This window comes from Apodemus sylvaticus, chromosome 1 (genome assembly GCF_947179515.1).
Source record: "Apodemus sylvaticus chromosome 1, mApoSyl1.1, whole genome shotgun sequence".
Lineage (NCBI taxonomy): Eukaryota > Metazoa > Chordata > Mammalia > Rodentia > Muridae > Apodemus > Apodemus sylvaticus.
Window position 1 is genome coordinate 61,942,949 of NC_067472.1, and position 18,628 is coordinate 61,961,576.

Genomic DNA, 18,628 nt, shown 5'->3' on the forward strand with positions numbered 1-18,628 from the left:
CATTGGTGACTATGTGCTAAATAGCAATGTCCTATCTATAATACTAAGCACACAAGCAGCAAAAGAAAAAGCAAAGGTTCCATTCCATGGACTTGGATCCGGGCTACATAAAAGAGAGAGATCACAGAGCAGCAGCGTTCATCTGTGTGCTGACTGAGGTGATGTGAACACACACACTCACACACACACACACACACACACACACACACCGCCTCACTTCCTTGATGCCTTGCCTTCTCTGCAACCAAGAGCCAAAACTACCCCTTCCTGAAGTTAGTTTTGACAACTATTTTGTCACAGTGAGAAAACTAACTCAATATTTGTACTAAAACAGGAAGTCCCAACATTGTATTAGCAAGAGATGGGCTATGATTTGTTGAGAAAAAGGGAATTGAAAGCCCTATTTTAAATATGTCACACTATCAGAACATGGTCAAGCACCAGCCCCAAGGATGCCTGGGATGAATGAACATCCCTGCCCCTGTCTTTGCTTATCAGACTGTTGAGACAACAGACCCCAAGAAATTAGAATTTCCCGAGAAATCTGCTGGGAGAAGAAAAAGTGGGTGTGCTGTTTCTTCTCCCAGCAGATTTCTCGGGAGATAAATTTTGTCTCCTGAAGAAAGATTTACAACTTGTCAAAGGACATTGTAAGGACATTGAAAGATTTGGGAGCTGAAATAATGGTGGGCCAAGGAGCCATGTTTTGATCAGGGCTGCTCAGTTATGCATACCTGAGCTCTCTAACCTTAACCCCATGTCAGCGCCCAGTAGATGGACTTGGGGGCAGAGATTGCTGGACCCCACTATCCCTCTTCCCAGTGTAGCCATGGTGGATAAATCGCCTCTTTCTCTTTATTAGTTTGTTTCTTTTTTAAAAGGTTTGTTTGCATTTCATTTATGTATAAATGTGTCTCTGTGAGTGTGTGCTGTCTGTCTGTCTCTGTCTTTGTCTGTCTGTCTGACTCTCTCTCTCTCTGTGTGTGTGTGGGGGGGGGGTGTGGCGTGGAGTGCATGTGTGGGTGCCTATAGAGACCCATGAGGGGTGTAGGAGCCTCTGACATTGGAATTACAAGTTGTTATGAGCTGTCTCACATGGGTCTTCTACAAGAGCAGCAGTTCTCTTAACCACTGAGCCATATCTCTAGCCCCTTAACTTGGCACTTTTAATGAGTTTATGAAGGATGAGCAGCCAAATCTGGCTCATTGGACTTAGGTAGTGACTCTAAATTCAGTAATAATCTCTAGGCATGTAAGTACCCACATACCCAAAGTGTTTTTCTTCTCTACTTGAACAGTAGAGACCAAAATATGAGCTGAATTTTCAGTAACCATGGTTCCCATGCTCCCTGTAATTCTGTATGTGTGTGATAGGAAGAGGATGGTATACTTTCAGGAAAATACTCCTTCTAAAAGGCTCCTGTGACAACAAAGTCTTTTATGACTATAGAGACTTTCCTCTTGCACTGTCACAAGAGGAAAGTCTCTATAGTCATAAAACTTCTAAATTCCCCCCAAGGGAAATTTGAATTTGTCTTGAGGGGAGTTGATAATCAAGACATTTGGTCCATGGATTTACCCATATGTAGAAATGTGTGTATGTACAACCAAGAGCAATGAAAACACATTCATGCAAGAATGGATCCACATACTTTTTGTATGTGCATTTGTTATCATAGCCAAAAAGTAGAACCAGGGCTGGTGAGATGGCCCAGCAGTTAAGAGGGCTTGCTGCTAAATCACAGGGACCTGAGTGTGGATCCTGCGGATACAGGAATGGCCTGTAGTTCCAGCTCAGAGGGATCTAATGCCCTCTTCTGGCCTTGGCAGGCACATGATGCACATACATGCAGGCACGGCATCCATACACTTTGTAATGGCTAACTTGGGCTGTTAACTTGACTATATCTGGATTCAACTAAAACTCAAGCAGCTGAGCATTCCTTTGTGGGATTTACTGAATTGCTTCGTTTCAGAGGGGAGACCTAACTCTGGGCCACACCTCCTGGTGGCAGCCCATATAAAAGGACATGAAAGAAGGAAACTTGCTTTTTTCTCCCCATTTTCCCCTCACTCTTGCTAGCTTGTTCATCTGTTCTGTTGGTGAGTCATTCATTTGCTGATGTTGGAACTTACTTTATTCAGGATTTCAACATAGAACAAAGACCAGCATCTCTTCAGGAATCCTCCAGAACTCCTGCACTAGATGGTACTGCTGAGACACCTAGTCTTGTGAACTGAACAACTACCAGATTCTTGGCTTTTCCATTGGGATACTGCTATTGTTGGATTACCAGACCACAGCCTGTAAGTCATTCTAACACTCTTTTAATATACATTAATATATATTCATTCTATCAGTTCTGTTCCTATAGATGACCTAAGGCACACATAAAAGTAAAATAATATATTTTTAAGTACAAAAACCAAAAATGCCCCTTAAGTGACAAGTGTGTTCACATGACATAGTCCAGACCACAGAGTGTAATGCAGCCACTAAAATGAAGGAAGCCATGATACATGTTATAACTCAGATGGACCTTGAAAATGCTGAGTCAGGTATTGTGACATGTGCATGTAACCTGGAAGGCAGAGACAGGAGGATCTCTACAGGTTCCAGGCCAGCCAGGTCTATAAAGTAAGACCCTGTCTCAAAACAAAGACAAAACAAAATCCTTAAATGTTTTGTTGATGAAAAAGGCCAGGTGTAAAAGACCTTGCATTTGATGCTTCCCTTTAAAGTGCCGAGAAAAGTCAGCCATATGGATTCTTTTGTTTCCAGTACTCAGGAGGCAGAGACAGACAGGTTTCTGTGAGTTCAAGGCCAGCCAGCATTGTCTACACAGAGAGTTTCAGAAGAGCAAGACTTCATAGAGAGGGACCCTATCTCAAAAGAAGAAGGGGGCTGAAAGTACGTAAACAAATAGTAGTAGAATAATAGAGGTAGAAAGGAGTCTTGCCCTTGCCTGGAGCTGGGAAGGTGGTGCTAATGCTACCTGAGAGGTCTTATCACATCTTTGGGGTTTTGGCTGCATACATCTGATTACAGACAACATAGACCCTAATCTGCCTTTGGGGATGATTTTATGATAGATGAATTATGGTTGCATAAAAGATATAATATATATACACACACATAATATATATGAATGTAAAACACAGCTCAGTGGTCCCCCACAGCAGATGGATGGTCAGGGAAAAGAAGAGTAGACTTAGGCATGTGCCTTGGGGTTAATAGACAAGCATACTTGAGTTCTCTAGTTGATCTGGGTGCCACAGGGACCCAGACTTTCTATACTGTGCCTGATGCTTAGGGCTGATTGCCCCTGCATTCACCATTAGGCTGTCCTTCCTCCGAGGGGTCTGAATCCCAGTGTCCTGAATGGACATTGTCTGTTTGGGGGAATGTCCTATTTATCTTTAACTGTCAACTCGGCACAGCCTAGAGTCACCTGAGAAAGATGTCTCAATTAAGGGATTTTCTAGATCAGATTAGTCTGTGGGCATGTATATGAAGGAGTCTCTTGATTGTTAATTGATATAGGAGGGCCCATCCCACTGTAGGCAACACCATTCCCTAGGCAGGTTGTCTTGGCATATAAGAAAGTTAGCTAAGCATGAGTCTGCAAACAAACCAAGAAGCAACATTACACATGGTCTCTGCCTCAATGATAGACTGTGACCTGGAAGTATAAGCCAAGTAAATCATTTCTTGCTCTAAGTTTGCCTGTTGATCGTAGTGTTTTATCACAACAACAGAAAACAAACTAGAACAGGGAGTCCTTTGTTATTTCTGAACATTACATTCAGCAAACCAGGAGAGCTCTGGGCTCAGAGGGAGTGGACAGGAAATAAGAGGACCTGTCAGCAAGTTAGAGAATTCGGGAGGAGCCAAAGGGGATGAGGAAAAAGTGATCACTACCCATCAGTGGTTGACTGAGTGGCTAAATGGAGACATAACTGAGGTGAAGCCTATGTCTGACACTTGTTCAGCATGTGGACAAAACCCCAAACCAGACAGCATAGGAAGTGAGAGAGAGTTAAGGCTAGAGTCTGAGCCTGGCTTTGGGGACTCAGAGGGTCAAGCTCTGGACTGTACATTCAAGTGTTCTCTCTGGTGAAAGGGGAACCAGCGGGGAGCCAGGGAAACCCACAAGGGCATGAATACAGGTCTAGGAAGAGCCACCACAGTGACTGGCACAGAGAAGGTCAAAAGGTCACCAGGAAGGGAGACCTTCCTGCTTCAGGGACAATAACCAGCCCTAACTTGTGAGGTTTCCAAAAGACTCAAGTCTTCAGAGTCAAGGAAGAAAAGGCAACTCAAAACAGGCCCATGTATGACAGGCTGTGAGTACCAAGAGCTTCAGAACTTGCCTGTGGCTTGCAGTTGTCTACGGAATTGTTTGCAGTGAAGTGCTGGCCTGGTACAGGGAGGCCTAGACTCGCTGTGCCCAGGAGAGCTCCTTGGCATCTTCTGAAATCCTTGTGATGTCAGATCTGTTCAACTCTCAGGAGCTTGTGGAGGTCACATGTGAGCCAGGATGAGTCTTTCCAGGATCTGCAGGAACCCAGCCCCCCTTTAGTCCAGCTATTGGAGGAAGAGGGCAGCAACAATTCTGGATACCTTGGGGGTGGGGTGAATACTGCAGCTGTGGGGAATAAAAAGGCCTGGCTGGCCTCTGGAGAACTGTGACCCTGACTGTAACTGGCAGGACATTGCAGCTGCCCCTACTGTGGGACCCTTGCCCCTTGAATGGTGCAGTCCCAAGGTTGGCCAAGTGCACACAGTTCTCTGGGTCAGAGAGGGCTGGCTAGAGCTTTATATTATTTCCACTTCAGGACTCCTGGCAGGCAACAGAATCCGGAAATCTGGGCTGAGCCAGAAAGAGGAGGGCCTGTCCCTGAGGAGAGGGTCAGATGGTTCCCTGTCTGGGCTCAGGGGTGGAGCTTCAGCCTACAAGGCTAATCCTGTCTTCATGGTCTCTGTGTCACTCTGTGCAAAGACCCCAGCAGTGCTGCCTGCTAATGTGAGGCCAGAGCCGCCTTCACCATCTTCCCAGGAGTGCTTGCTCAGCACTGAGCTGTTAAGCCTCACCCTGTTAAGACTCATCCACTGAAGAGAGAGGGGCTCTGGGGAGTGACCAGGGCTGGCTGTGATGATCTTGGTGTCTTCATTCCTGTGGAATATAAACCTAGGGAGGCCCAGCCACCTCTGTCTGACTCCCACCTCGGTCCCATCGCCATGGAGGGGCTAGAGGGGCTGAAAGGAGCAGCCTGGAGAAATCATCTCCAGCCTCTGCAGTGACCAGGCTCACACGGGGCTGATGCCCACCTAGTCCAGCCTCTTCTAGTCAGAGTCAGGCTGCCCCAAGCACAGCCTTAAGTTCCTCTTTCCCTAGACTATATTCTTGAGAGCGCAAAGAGCACATTGAGACTTCATGGTCTTTGCTTTGTCACAGGGACTCTTCAGCATCGATTTCTCTTACTATGTAGACTCTACCAGGGGCTACCTGCTGTTGACAGCATTGTCTGCCGAATTCCATGTGACACGGCTACACAGAAGAGGCCAACTTCTCTGAAGGGGACTCTGAAGTTCCCACAGAGAGGCTGCTAGATGAGACCTGAAGAAGTAGGCAGTGCTTAGGAAAAGAAGGTGTGGGTGGTCAAGTGTATCCCCTATTCACCTCTAGCCTAGACCCTGATAGGTCAAGGGGGTCACTGGGCCTGGGAGGGGAGACCACTGCAGGATGGAGTAGATTGTAGAGAGAAGGAAGGTGGGTCTTTTTAACAGAGAACCTAAAGTTCAGATTGAAGGCAAGTCTTTCAAAGCAAGGAAGTAGCTGGGAATATACTCAGGGGAAAGCCAGGAAGGGTGGATGTGGTGGGAGAAAGTTCTGGAATCTTTAACAATTTCTGCTTCCTATTTCCTCAAGCATGAGTGGATGACCAAGCCAGCTTGTGTAAGGCTGGGGGAGTGAGTGGCTGGGAGGATAGGGCTAGGCCTCAGGACCAGTGGGCGGGGCGAGTGGGTGGGGTTCGACTGGGGTCAGGACGCAGCATTATGGAAAGTGAATGGTCATAAGCACTGCCTGTTACTAATCCTTTGCTGTGGAACTGGGCTCCGGTTTCCAGATCAATACTATGTAATTAAGAGAGGAAAATTATTAAATAAGACTCAGAGGTTCGAAATTTTTGGCAGATAAGAGAGTCAGAAGAGTCCACAAAAGACATGACCCCACAGGATGGGGACTGGGGAGCAGTGATGAAGATGGGTCTGAGTGAAGCTGTTTGGGGTCCAGGTGGGCAAAGAGGAGGCTGAACAGGTTGAGGGTCTCCTGACAGGGCACTGCTCGGAGAGGGAGGGGAGGAAGATGTGCAAGTTCAGAGGCCACTTAGAGAGAGGCCAGGGGCAGGGGATGAGCTCCAGGTAAGGGTAGGATAGGGCTCCAGCAAGGAGCCCACCTCTGACCTTATCCACCTCCACTAGCCTGCCAGGGGTCTGGGAATGCTTGCTGTCCCAAGTTTAAGCCATGACCCACTGTGCACTAGGCTGATCATAGTAAGGCCAGGCAGTGCTGTGGATCAGTGTCTGCAGGACGCATGCACTTCTGAGTCCTGGTGGAGGCCGAGTGGAGGTGCAGGGTGCAGACACAGCACCTGGTGGGGTAGACCATTCTCTATATCTGTCTCTGACTCAGTGCCCAGATTGCACATATATTGAGATAGGAAGATATGGTGTGGATGGAAATACAGGCCTGCAAGTCTCTGTGGGCATCTGTCTTTCTAGTCAGATTAGAGGCCTCTGACTCCTCTTGTTCCATCTAGGAAATCTAGGGTTTATGTTTTCCTGACCTGCAAAGAGGCTCCTACCTACAATAGTGTCCAAGTTTTAACCCTAGGCTTTGGGATCCTAGTCTGGCAGGCCTAGAGCATCTGCCTAGGGCAGGCTCTTTGTAGACCATGAATGCCCAAGGGCCAGGGACAGCTCTCTGTCCCATCCCACTGTTGGGAGAAGGAGTGGATCAGCCTTTCAAGATAGCTTCAATGTCCTGAGGCCATCTTTGTAGCTGATTCATCCCTTTAGAGACACTGGGAACTGAGATGAAGGTGGTATCCTTTTGTCCCTCCATCACTCACTGCAAGAACACACACAGGTGGCCCTAGAAGGAACAAGAAGACAACTCCTATGAACTGGAGCGTCTCTAGTGAGGAGAGTCAAGAGAGCATAGCAGCCTTCTGCATTTGACCAAATCTCCACCCCAAGACACAGAGACAGATGACAGGGACTTATTAGGGAGATTGGCATATATGGTTGTGGACACAAAGAAGTCTGATGATGAGTCCCAAGTGTGGTCTGAAGACCAGGGGAACAGCTACTTAGGTTCAGTCTGCTTAGAACCAGGGGAACCAATGCAGGAATACACAACCCAGGACAAAGGGCCTACAGCCATGGGTCAGGTCTGTCAATGAAGGTCCTGGATCGAGGGCTCTCTCAGACAGCCTGAGGTCATCAGAGAGGTCTGATGTCCATTGGCAAAGGAAATATGCCTGGAGGAGGGGCTTGGGGGAGGGGAGAACTTCACTATTTTCCATCAGCTCAGTTCAGATGCAGCTGCCCACATTGGGCGAGGTGGGCCTTCCCCACAACCACTGATTCAAGTTTCAGTATCTCCCAGAAAACCCCCCAGAAACCTATTCAACAGCAGTGCTTTTTCAGCTATCTAGGCAGCCCATAACTGGAGTCAGGCTGACACCCTAAACTTCCAGGTCCACCCATGTCAACATGGTGGCATGCCAACATAACTAGCAACATCTCCCTAAATCTCCCTTTATCTCCCAGTAAAGACTACAAGGCCATGGTTCTACACAACACAAGCTAACCATGTGGTGTATTCCAAGTATCCCCTGAACCCTTCTCCAAAGGAGACTATGTGGTTCTTGGTGATATTTGCTGTCCCCCTGACATCTATAACTCAAAGACTATGGGACATGTGACTGAGGAATAAGCTAGGGAAGAAACATGAAGAAAACAGGTACTGTGTCCTCATATGTGACTACATACCCACAGATACCTTTTTTGTTTTCAAAACAAAAAGATTAATTTGCTGGGTGTGGGGTACATAGTTTTAATCCCAGGTAGAGCTTTGTGAATTCAAGGCTAGCTGGGTCTCATAGAAACTTCTGGGCCATACAGAGCTATACAGTGAGAAACAGTCTGAGAGTTTTAAAACTTTTCATTTTTTGTGTATGCATGTTTTGCCTGCATATATGTATGTGCACTACATGTGTGAAATACCCATGGAAACCAGAAGAGTGTGTTGGATCCCCTAGAACTGGAGTTACAGACAATTGTGAGGGGCCATGAAGTACTGTGAACCAAACCCAGGACCTCTGCAAGAGCAGTCAGTGCTTTTAACTACTGAGACATGGCTCCAGACACATTCTTAAAAGAGGAAGTGCTGTGGCCACCGAAATCTTTCTCTGCTCACATGATCTTAGCTAGCAGTCAGAAATGTCTTTTTCCATCCCCCATTCTACAGCCCATTTTCCCTCAGCACCTCAGCTAGTCTTGGCTCTTATCTGATAGGTAACCCACAACTTTCCCTGGCCTGAGAGGCCTTATGGTCCCATTGACTTTAACCTGTGGGTCTGGTGACACTATGGATACCATAAAGGAGCCATGAACTACAGATGTCTCCTGGTAGTCAGAGTCAGGCATTCCACCAACCCCTAACTCCTCCTCAGCCTAAGAAGCTCAGATTGTCTGGGGGGTAGGGTGGGGGGTGCAGATTTCTTTACATCCAGTTCAATGTAGTGTTTGTTGTACCTCCTTGTAGAAGTGCTCCTCATTCTGGAACCAAGGTTTCTAGACCAGCAGAGCATAACATTGTGCAAACAGGAAGCAGAAATTTTGCTAGTGGGTCTCTAGGGGTTGTGGGTAGTAGTTCCATTCCTGTGCCCACCTCTTGATTTCTGGACCCATGATTCGTGACTATGGGAGAAACAGTGCTGGACAGTGAACACTGTGGCAGAGAACATTCAGCCTTCTGGAGAATTCTGCTTCAGCTCTATTAGCCACCCAGTTGGTGATGTACCTTATCTTCAAGCCGGCTGCTTCAGAGTGATGGAGACACAGATTTGTGAGTCACATGGATGTGGCTTTATGCCAAACTTTATTTGTTGGCAAGCATATTCTTCTCTCAGAGACTATGAAGTATCACTGAGGTTGAAGTGTCTGAACACAAACACGATGGTATAAAGATGGGCTTTGGGGAGGTGACTCATTTAGGAGGGCAGAGTCCCAACAAATGGGATCCATGTTGTTATAGAAGGAGTGAGGGATGTATCCACTCTGCCTTGCTAGGGCAAGGCAGGGAGGTACCATCTAGGAGAACTGGTCTTCCTCAGACAAGTTGATCTTCAACTTCTCATCCTTTAGAAGCCCAAGAGACAAATTTCTGTTGTTTTTGAGTAATCAGTCTAGGGCTGGGGAGAAAGCCCAGTTGGTAGTATTTGCTTTTAAAGCATGAAGTCTTGAATTCAACCCCCAAAACTCATATATATAAAGCCTGGCATGCTGGTGCCTGTGTCTAACCCCAGTGCCGAAGAAGCAGAAATGGAAGTGGGGGTGTCCTTGGGGCTCACTGGCCAGCTAGATTAGCTGTAGTAGTTTGAATGAGAAATGTCCTTTATACACACTGGTATTTGAACACTTTGTCCTCAGTTGGTGGTGCTGTTTGGGGAGGTTCAGGAAATGCAGCCTTGCTGGAGGGGACAGATAGTCTTTGAGGGTTTATAGCCTTGCTGCACTTCCAACTCACTCTCTCTTCACTGTGCTTACAGTTAAAGATCTGATCTCTCCGTGGTTTAGACGTGAGCTCTCCGTGCCTTCCACTTGTTGCTATGCCTCCCTGCTAGGATGGACTCCTACCCCTCTGGAACCGTAAGCCAAAATAAACTCTCTCTTCCTAAGTTGCTTTTGGTCATGGTATTTATCACAGCAACAGAAAGTGCACTACAACAGCAGCTGAGCTGCATCTCAGCTCCTTGCTTGCATCTCTCTCCCAAAGTTCTTTGTCATTCATTTTCTAATCAGGTTTATTCTAAGTTCCTAACCGTTCAACGAAACCACTAGACATAGTCCTAGAACTGGCTTATAATCCAGCTCTGGCCATTTCTCTTCCCAAGCCAGGGGCATAGCCACATTCACTGGCCAAGGCTCTGCCCTCTGAGAGGGTCCCACTGTCCCAGAGTGTTGTTCAAAAAGGAGCGACAGTTCACCTGTCACTTCTGGGGTATGCCTGCACAACTCTGCTGTCTTACTTAGGATTTCTATTTCAATAGAACGCCAAGACCAAAACAACCTGGGGGTGGGGGGAAAGAGGCTTATTTCATCTTGCATCTGTTTCCGTGTTACAGCTCATCACTGAGAGGAATCAGGGCAGGGACCTTGAGGCATAAGCCATGGAGGAATGCTGCTCACATCCTTCTCTCTTACACCATCCAGGACCATACACCCAAGGGTGGCACTGTCGCCTGTGGGAGGGATCCACTTACATCAATCGTCAGTCAAGAGAATGCACCACAGGCTTTTTCATGGGCCAATCTGTTGGTGGTATTTTCTTAACTGATGTTCCCTTTTCCAAAATGTGTCAAGTTGACATAAAATCTGTTCATGATGGGCAGCTCAGGATACACCGTAACTTGTGAGATATGTTCCTATGAATACCCAGTAGCAGTCAAGATCAGACTCTCATTAGGGAAGCAGTGTCTGCAAATAAGGGAAGGGCCTCACTCCACAGTCTGGCAAGGTAGTCTGTGGCTATTTCCTTGTGGGGTCAAGCCAAAGCCTCTGGCACTGCAATCTCAGCATCCATAACAAACCCTCATAGGAGAACATCTAAACCCTAAACCTTTTGGGAAGCCTCCCTGTTTTGTGCCCCCACACAAATCTAGGAGCCATTAGCATAGCTTAGTAAATGCTCAAAAGCAACATGAATAGAGGCTGTGCTTTTTTTTCTTGAGGAATATGGGTCATGTTCAATGACTTATCTTTCCCTGGAAGAGATGTTTTGACATGCCTAGATAACTTATGTTGAAATTCATTTGAATTGACTTTCCATCCTGACACACCAGTGTCTTACCAAGAAGTTAGTAGTTGCTACTTATTTTTTTAACTAGTGATTCTTTGTGAATGTCACATCATGCACCCCAGCCCCACTCATCTCCCTGTCCCTTCATATCCACCCTCTGCCCTTGCAGCCTCCCTGCAAAAAGAAAAGAAGATATAATAATAATAATAATAATAATAATAATAATAATAATAATAATAATAAAATCTTGTGGAAGCTGTAGTGTGTCACAGTGTGTCCCACAATATACCCTATTGTCTACACAGCTTTACTTCCAAATATTCACTGCAATGAGTCATCTGTCCAGTTCAAGGTTTCTGACTTCTGCTACACTAATCAATACTGTATCCTCATGGGAACTCTTCTTGGATATCCGGTTGTTGACGTGTCATGGAGATCCTGCAACTTAGGATCTGCAGGATCAGCCCTCACACACCCTAGCAGATTAAAACCTTCCATGGGCTCTTTCTATGCCTTACATCCTGTTTATTTGAATGCTTATCAGATGAAACATCTTGCAGGGAAACTTGGTGGTTAGCGGTTGTCTACTTTAAATTCTTAGATTGTGTGTATGGGTTACCTTAGGAGAGTTTGGATATATTGGGTCCTGAGGAGAGATTAGCCAGGCCAGCAAGTGTTAGAAAGGGTCTAGTGTTTTCTGTTCATTGGTAACTGGACTTAATTTTGCTCAGGGCTCATTTGGAAATGAACTACCAGATTTTATTTTTAACAAGTGTTTCCAGAGCGCTCTAACCTGGGCAGGAGTGAGCACCTTCCAGCAGGTGTCCGAGTACTAAAAGGTAGCAAGCACAGTCTAAAGAAAAAGCAGTGTTGGCTGCCTGCTGTCCCTGGGTCTCGAGCCAGTGTGTCTGTCTGCTGTCATTGTTTTCTTCTGTCATCAGACTGAAGTTTCTTCAGCCTTCTCTGACGTGAATGGAACACCAGTGACTCTTCAGGAATTTTCCAGGCCTTCAGCACCAGACTGAGACTGCTGAAGTGATCAGCTTTTTGGACTAAACAGCCTCTCTAGTGTGTAAGTCAATCTAATAAACCCTCCTTTATTACCCACATTTCTTCTATTATTTCTGTCTCTAAAGAACCCTATTTCATCCAGATTGAGGTACCAATAGCAGGTTCTAGAGAGGCAGAACTCTGAGGATGAATTTCTCTAGTGGGCTTGATGGTGTCTGACCTGGCTCTCTAATTCATCTACACGTGAAATTGCTAAAGACTCTATACTACTCTGGTAGTGTAGAGAGAGCATTACCAATCCATCTTATGAGTTCAAGAACTGTACAGTGAGTTCACATATACATACACATACATACTTACACATGTATAAATAAATAAATGTAACTTAAAAATTAAAATAAAAGGGAAGAGAATGGCCCTTCCTTCCAAGGATGGATGTGGGCGAGAGCTGAGCTGGGAAAGGCTAGAAGCTCTGATGGCGCTGAGACAGAACAGTCATGAGCCTCTGTGGTCACTTATATAGTTCCCACATGTTCCACATTTGGAGCATAAAGGGCAGTAGCTTTACTCAGATGTGCTCTCTCCCTGCTATCTGTCTCTTGATATGTTTCCAGTCTTCCATTAGCATTCTATATGTTAATTTTCACCCTCTTATCTCCCAACATGCTATGCTAATGGATCAAGTAGTGTCCATAAATGGTCCAACTTGGGTAGCTCAGTGGTGTGTGTCCCCAAAAGTGCAATAGATGGTAGGGGGAGCTTACCAAACACTGCTCCATCTGTGTAAACAAATTCCAGAGCAAATGAAACATTAACCTTGAGAGACTGGACAGGCAGCTCAGTGTTTAAGAGCACTGGATACTCTTCCAGAGGCCCTGGGGTTCAATTCCTCCCACCCACATGGCAGCTCACAACAGTCTGTAATGGCTGTAGTCCTACGGGTTCCAATGTCCTCTTTTGACTTCTGCAGGCACCAGGCATGCAAGTGGCGCAGAGACATGCATGCAGGCATAATACCCATACACATACAATAAATAAAAAGATTTTTAAAATTTACTTTGAATTGTAGCAACAGAGAATCACAATTCCTCAACCAGTTCCCACACAAGTCAGCTTATAGACGCAGAACCCCCTGACAGCCGTGTCACAGGCCCAAAAAGTTTTATGCCAAGTGGGAGTGGTACAGACCTTTAATCCCAGTACTCAGAAGCAGAGGCAGGTGGATCTCTATGAGTTCAAAGTCAGCCTGGTCTACAGAGTGAGTTTCAGGACATCCAGGGCTACACAAAGAAACCTTTTCTTAAAAACCAACCAAACAAACAAAGAGAAGTTTTACAGTCAATCAAGCTAACCGATATTTCTCCAAAAGAACTTATGAGGTTTGATTGGGGTAACTGTAGATCCAGGAAGAGGAAAAACAAAATGAAACAAAAAACCAGAATTGTTATGGCCTACTAGACACTGGCTCTGGATTGACCCTGATTCTGGGAGACCCTCTCTGGAGCATTGTGGCCCTCCAGTTAAGTAGGGGCTTAGAGAGGTCAGGTGATCAATGGAGTTTCAGCTGATGTCTGACTCATAGTGGGTCCATTGGGCCCAGCAACTCACCCTGATCCTAGAGTGTATCATTGTTGGGACAGATATACTTAGAGGTTGGCAGAATTCCAACACTGGTTGTCAGATGTGTGGAATGAAAGCTATTATGGTCTGAAAGGCCAAATGGAAACCATTAGTTGCCTCTACCAGGGAAAATAGTGAACCAAATAAGAAAATCCCCTGGAAGGATTGTAGAAATTAGTACCACCACTAAGGCCTTGCAAGATGCTGGGGAAAGAGTGGGGTGGGAGAAAGGTTCAGGGGTTAATGGCCCTTAGTTGCTCTGGCATAGGACTCAGGTTTGAGTCACAGCACCCACTAGGTGACTTACGGGTATCCATAATTCCAAGGGCACTACACACATATGGTTCATAGACACACTTGTAGGCAAAACACCATACACATTTTTTAAAAGGAGATGTACTGGAGAGGTGACTTGGAGGTTAAGAGCACTGGCTGCTCTTCCAGAGGACCCTGGTTCAGTTCCCAGCAGCCATAGGGCAGCAGCTCACAACTGCTGTAGCTCCAGTTCCAGGAGATCTAATGCCCTCTCCTCATGGGTACCAGGCACACATGTGGTGCACAGTCATACATATAGGCAAAACACTCATAAACAAAGTGATACAATATGTAAATAAATCTGAAAAAATTAGAAAGATGCAGGGGTGTTGGTTACACCTACATGTCCCTTTAATTCTCCCTTTTAGTCTACAGAAGACAGATGGATCATGAAGAATGACAGTTGACTATGGCAAACTTAATCAAGCAGTGACTCCAATCACAGATGCAGCTTCCTTATTTGAGCAGATTAACATATCTCCTGGCACCTGGTATGCAGCTATTGGTCTGTCAAGTTCTTTTTCCTTGAAACTTGTCCACAAGGGCAACCAGAAACAATTTGCTTTCAACTGGCAAGGCTAGCAGTATACCTTTACCTCAAGGGTATATTAATTCTCCATCCCTGTGTCATAGTTTAGTTTGCAGGGAGCCTGATATACAAGGTATTCACATTGGTCCGTTACATCGATGACATTATATTGATAGGACTAAGTGACAGGGAAATGACAGGCACTTTGGACTAATTAGTAAAGCATTTTGGATTTTGGTGGCAGAAAGATGCATACTTGGGCTTTGGTGTTACTCCAGCCTGTACACCAAATAAACTTGGAAAGTTGCTAGTTTTGAGTGGGATCCAGCTGCGGTGCCAGTTGCTCTGTCACTGGCATCATATGATGCAGCCCATTTGATGGTTACTTAAGGTGGCAATGGCAGATAGGGATGCTGTTTGGAGTCTTTGGCAGGTCCTTAGAGGTGATTTTGGGATTTTAGAGTAGGCCCTAAGATCATCTATAGACAACCATCCTCCCTTTGAGGGATAACTCTCGGCTTGCTATTGGGCCTTAGTGGAAACTTAACATTTAACAATAGGATGTCAAGGCCTGTATTTATGTCATAGTCTTTCAACCCTAAACGGGATGTCCTTAATCCTCACCACCCAAGGCTAGGGTTATATAAGAGGTGACTGAAAGATTTTAAGATCCAGAGGTGGTAGAAACAGAGTTTTCCAGACAGAAGATTTGAACTCACAGACACTGTGTGACAGCACACACAAGATCTACACAGGTTTGAATTAGACATTATCCCAGCACTGAGGAGGGGAAGTGGACCAAAGTATCATACCTAACCAAGAAGCTATTAACAATTGATAGGGCTGAGAAAGAGAAAATTAGTTTTCTCCAATGGAGTGTCACTAGATCTATCAGCCACACTTCAGGGGAGGCTCCACGCCCAGGAGTAGTTGGCCAACCCAAATCAGACTCTGTAATTGTTTTGCTGTGGTGGTTTTTGTTGTTGTTTATTTGGTTGGTTGGTTGGTTGGTTGGTTGGTTGGTTGCTGTTGTATCATTGGTGAGCTGGAGGTTAATGAGCTGAGCATTGGCCTAAAGAAGCAGCTGCAGTACTGAAAACCAAGACAGTGTTGAGGGAAGGGCACAAAGGTCTGAGCAGAGGTTGCATGGATGGTGGGAACTGCGAGAGGCCCAGCCAAGGGCTTCTTTGAAAAGATGAAAAGTCTAGGAAAGTAGATCGCAAACCCCCAAACAGTGCTGGGAAGGGACAAGGGGACAGAGCGATGCCAGGTTGAATAGAACTAGCGGTTTCTTAGGAATGACTCTAAATACGCAGCTTCCCACAGCTAGCAAATGGAGTCTTGACATTTTTCTCAAAGAAATGCAACTCTGTATGCACTCTCAGATGCACATTCATGCATGTGCAGGCTCTCTCTCACACTCTCTGCACCCTCTCTGCCAGCCAGAGGCTTACCCTGTAGCCCAGATTTCCCTTGGACCTAGTACATAGTCATGTTGGTCTTCAACTCATGGAAACACTTAGGCCTCAGCTTCATGGGTGCTAGGATTATAAATGTGATTATCTTACAGGATTAACATAGCATTATCTATGTTTTGGTTTAAAACTTTGTTGACAGTGCCATACATGGCTACTGTATCTATACCATTTTTACTTCTTCATCTCCATCTCCTCCTGCACCCTATTCCACTCCCCCTCAAATGTCCTCTTCTTTAATTATTGTTTTATATGTATGTGTATAAGTATACATGTATTTTTAAGTAAACAAAATAATATATTTCTTCATTACCTTTAAAAAATTCTCTTTTTTCATTATAACCCCATGTGTAATAGATGAAAATGTGCTTTAAAAGATTAAGGGTTGGCTAAGTATATTGGGTACAGCTGCTATCCCAGAACTTTGTGGGTAGAGGCAGGAGGATCAGTTCAAAGTCATCCTCAGCTACAGAGGGAGTTCAAGGCCAGCCTGGGCTACAGGAGACCCTGTGTCAGTCCTTCCCAAAGGAAGATGGAGAATGTAGAGATGAGGAGCAGATCAGAGCTTGTGTATGAAAGGTGGCAACTGTGGCTTTATTTTGGAAGCATCAGGGATAAACACATGTGCACATGTGCATACACACATACATGTATACATACACATACATACATACATGCATGCATATACACAGCATATACATACACATAAATGCACACACAGCACACACATATACACATTCATGGATACACACACAGAACACACACACATACACATACACATCCATGCATACACACACAGCATGCATATACGCATCCATGCATACACATAGCAATACACATACACATATACATACATACATATATACATACATACATACATACACACACACATATATATACACATCCATATACACACAGCACACACATGCATACATATATACCCATGAGTGCAGGTGAACCTGCTGAACTCTGAGTCATTTGTATGCATTGAACAAGTGCCGATTCTGCTTGTTATCATGGTATTTATGCAAGATGTCTGCCTAGGAAGAGGACTGAAGGAATAATGAACCAAGCCTTCCTGTGTGGGAATCTATAATTGTCTCAAAATATAGTGTTCAAGCCAGATTTCAAGCCATAAAAGTTGAAAATGTCAACCAAATCAAAGTATTGCTAAAAAAAAATGTAATGGACAAAGTTGACTCAGAATAGATAAAACGGGGCTGGAGAGATGGCTCAGTGGTTAAGAGCACTTGCAGCTCCTACAGAAGATCTGAGTTCTGCTCCCAGCACCCAGGTGGGGCATCTCATAACCACCCACAATTCCAGCTCTGGGAGATCTAACGCCTAGGGCCACCTTTGGAGGGGGCAGATTGTGAGGTTTATAGGCTGCTGCTTCCTGTGTTGTCCCTGCATTCTGGTCCATGAAGATAGAGAGAGTGGCTGCTACTTGCCCACTTAAGTGAAGCCAGTGTGACACCTTCCCCAACACCACCCATCCTCCACCTTGACAGACTCTGCCATCTAAATCCATGAGCCAGAACAAACCCTTATTTTCTTCTTGCTTTTTCTCAAGCACATAGTCACGGCACTAAGAAAAAAAAATATCTAACAGAGGTGAAAAGAATGAACATTCACACAGGAAAGAGAAATGTAACTGACACCTGGTGACTTCATCAGATACCTGGTGAGCTGTGAGGAGCATGGAGCCTCATGGGGGGAGCCCACAATCTCACCCTGTGACAAGGAAGCAGAAAGAAGGGAGTACTGAGGAGAGCACCCAGGACCCAGCTGCTGAGCCGGCCTCCTGCAGCAGGGTAGTGTTGACCGGTAGTTTTGAGGGTGGGTGAGAGATGTTAGAGGAGGTGTGCTCCCGGTGCAGCTGGGTTGGGTCTGGGCTTGAGGAAATCAGCAGCAAGAGCCATCTGGGGACATGGGAAAACTGAATTTGGGCTATGTTTTCAATGTGACTAGAGAGTTATTATGAACATAACAGATGTGACAGTGATGATGGATCGCAGCTCCATGGGAGTACGCCCTCCATATTTGGAGGTGACTGCTGAATTTGCTAAACTAACATATGTGTGTTTACAATTTATTTAATTCTAAATGCTTAGTTGCCATTACATTTAGGAACACAGACATACACAGAGAGAAAGAGTGAGACAAAGAGACAGAGAGAAACAGAAAGGCAAAGACAGACACAGGCAGAGACACAGACAAACACAGACCCACACGTACACTTACATACACACATACACATATACACACACAAAGAGAAACACACACATGCTTTCTTGAAGGGCTTGGCACCCATCACAGTGAGCTGGCAAATTCAACCCCTGCATATTAGGCCAGCAGACTGGAAACTCAAGTGGGGTTTTCATGGCTCAGTCTGACTCCAAATTGCTTCTCTGGGAAGAGGAAGTGTCTGCTCTTCAGGCCACCACATACTGGACAAGACTCTATGGGGATCCCTTGATGTCCCAGTTTGATTTCTATTAGTGTGACAAACATTATAACCAAAAACACTCTAACCTAGGGAACAAAAGATTTATTTCACCTTACAGCTTCCAAGACTATCAGTG

General features: G+C 45.4%; 1 long non-coding RNA gene across 1 annotated transcript in view; it reads left to right on the forward strand.

Moving 5' to 3' along the window:
- Positions 1–18,628, forward strand: part of LOC127693793 (uncharacterized) — a 59,265-nt gene that overhangs the window by 3,044 nt on the left and 37,593 nt on the right. Inside the window, exons 2-5 of the long non-coding RNA XR_007979755.1 lie at positions 2,146–2,307; positions 9,844–9,943; positions 12,035–12,165; positions 14,408–14,530. This is a non-coding gene — a long non-coding RNA (uncharacterized LOC127693793). The remainder of the gene's footprint in view (positions 1–2,145; positions 2,308–9,843; positions 9,944–12,034; positions 12,166–14,407; positions 14,531–18,628) is intronic.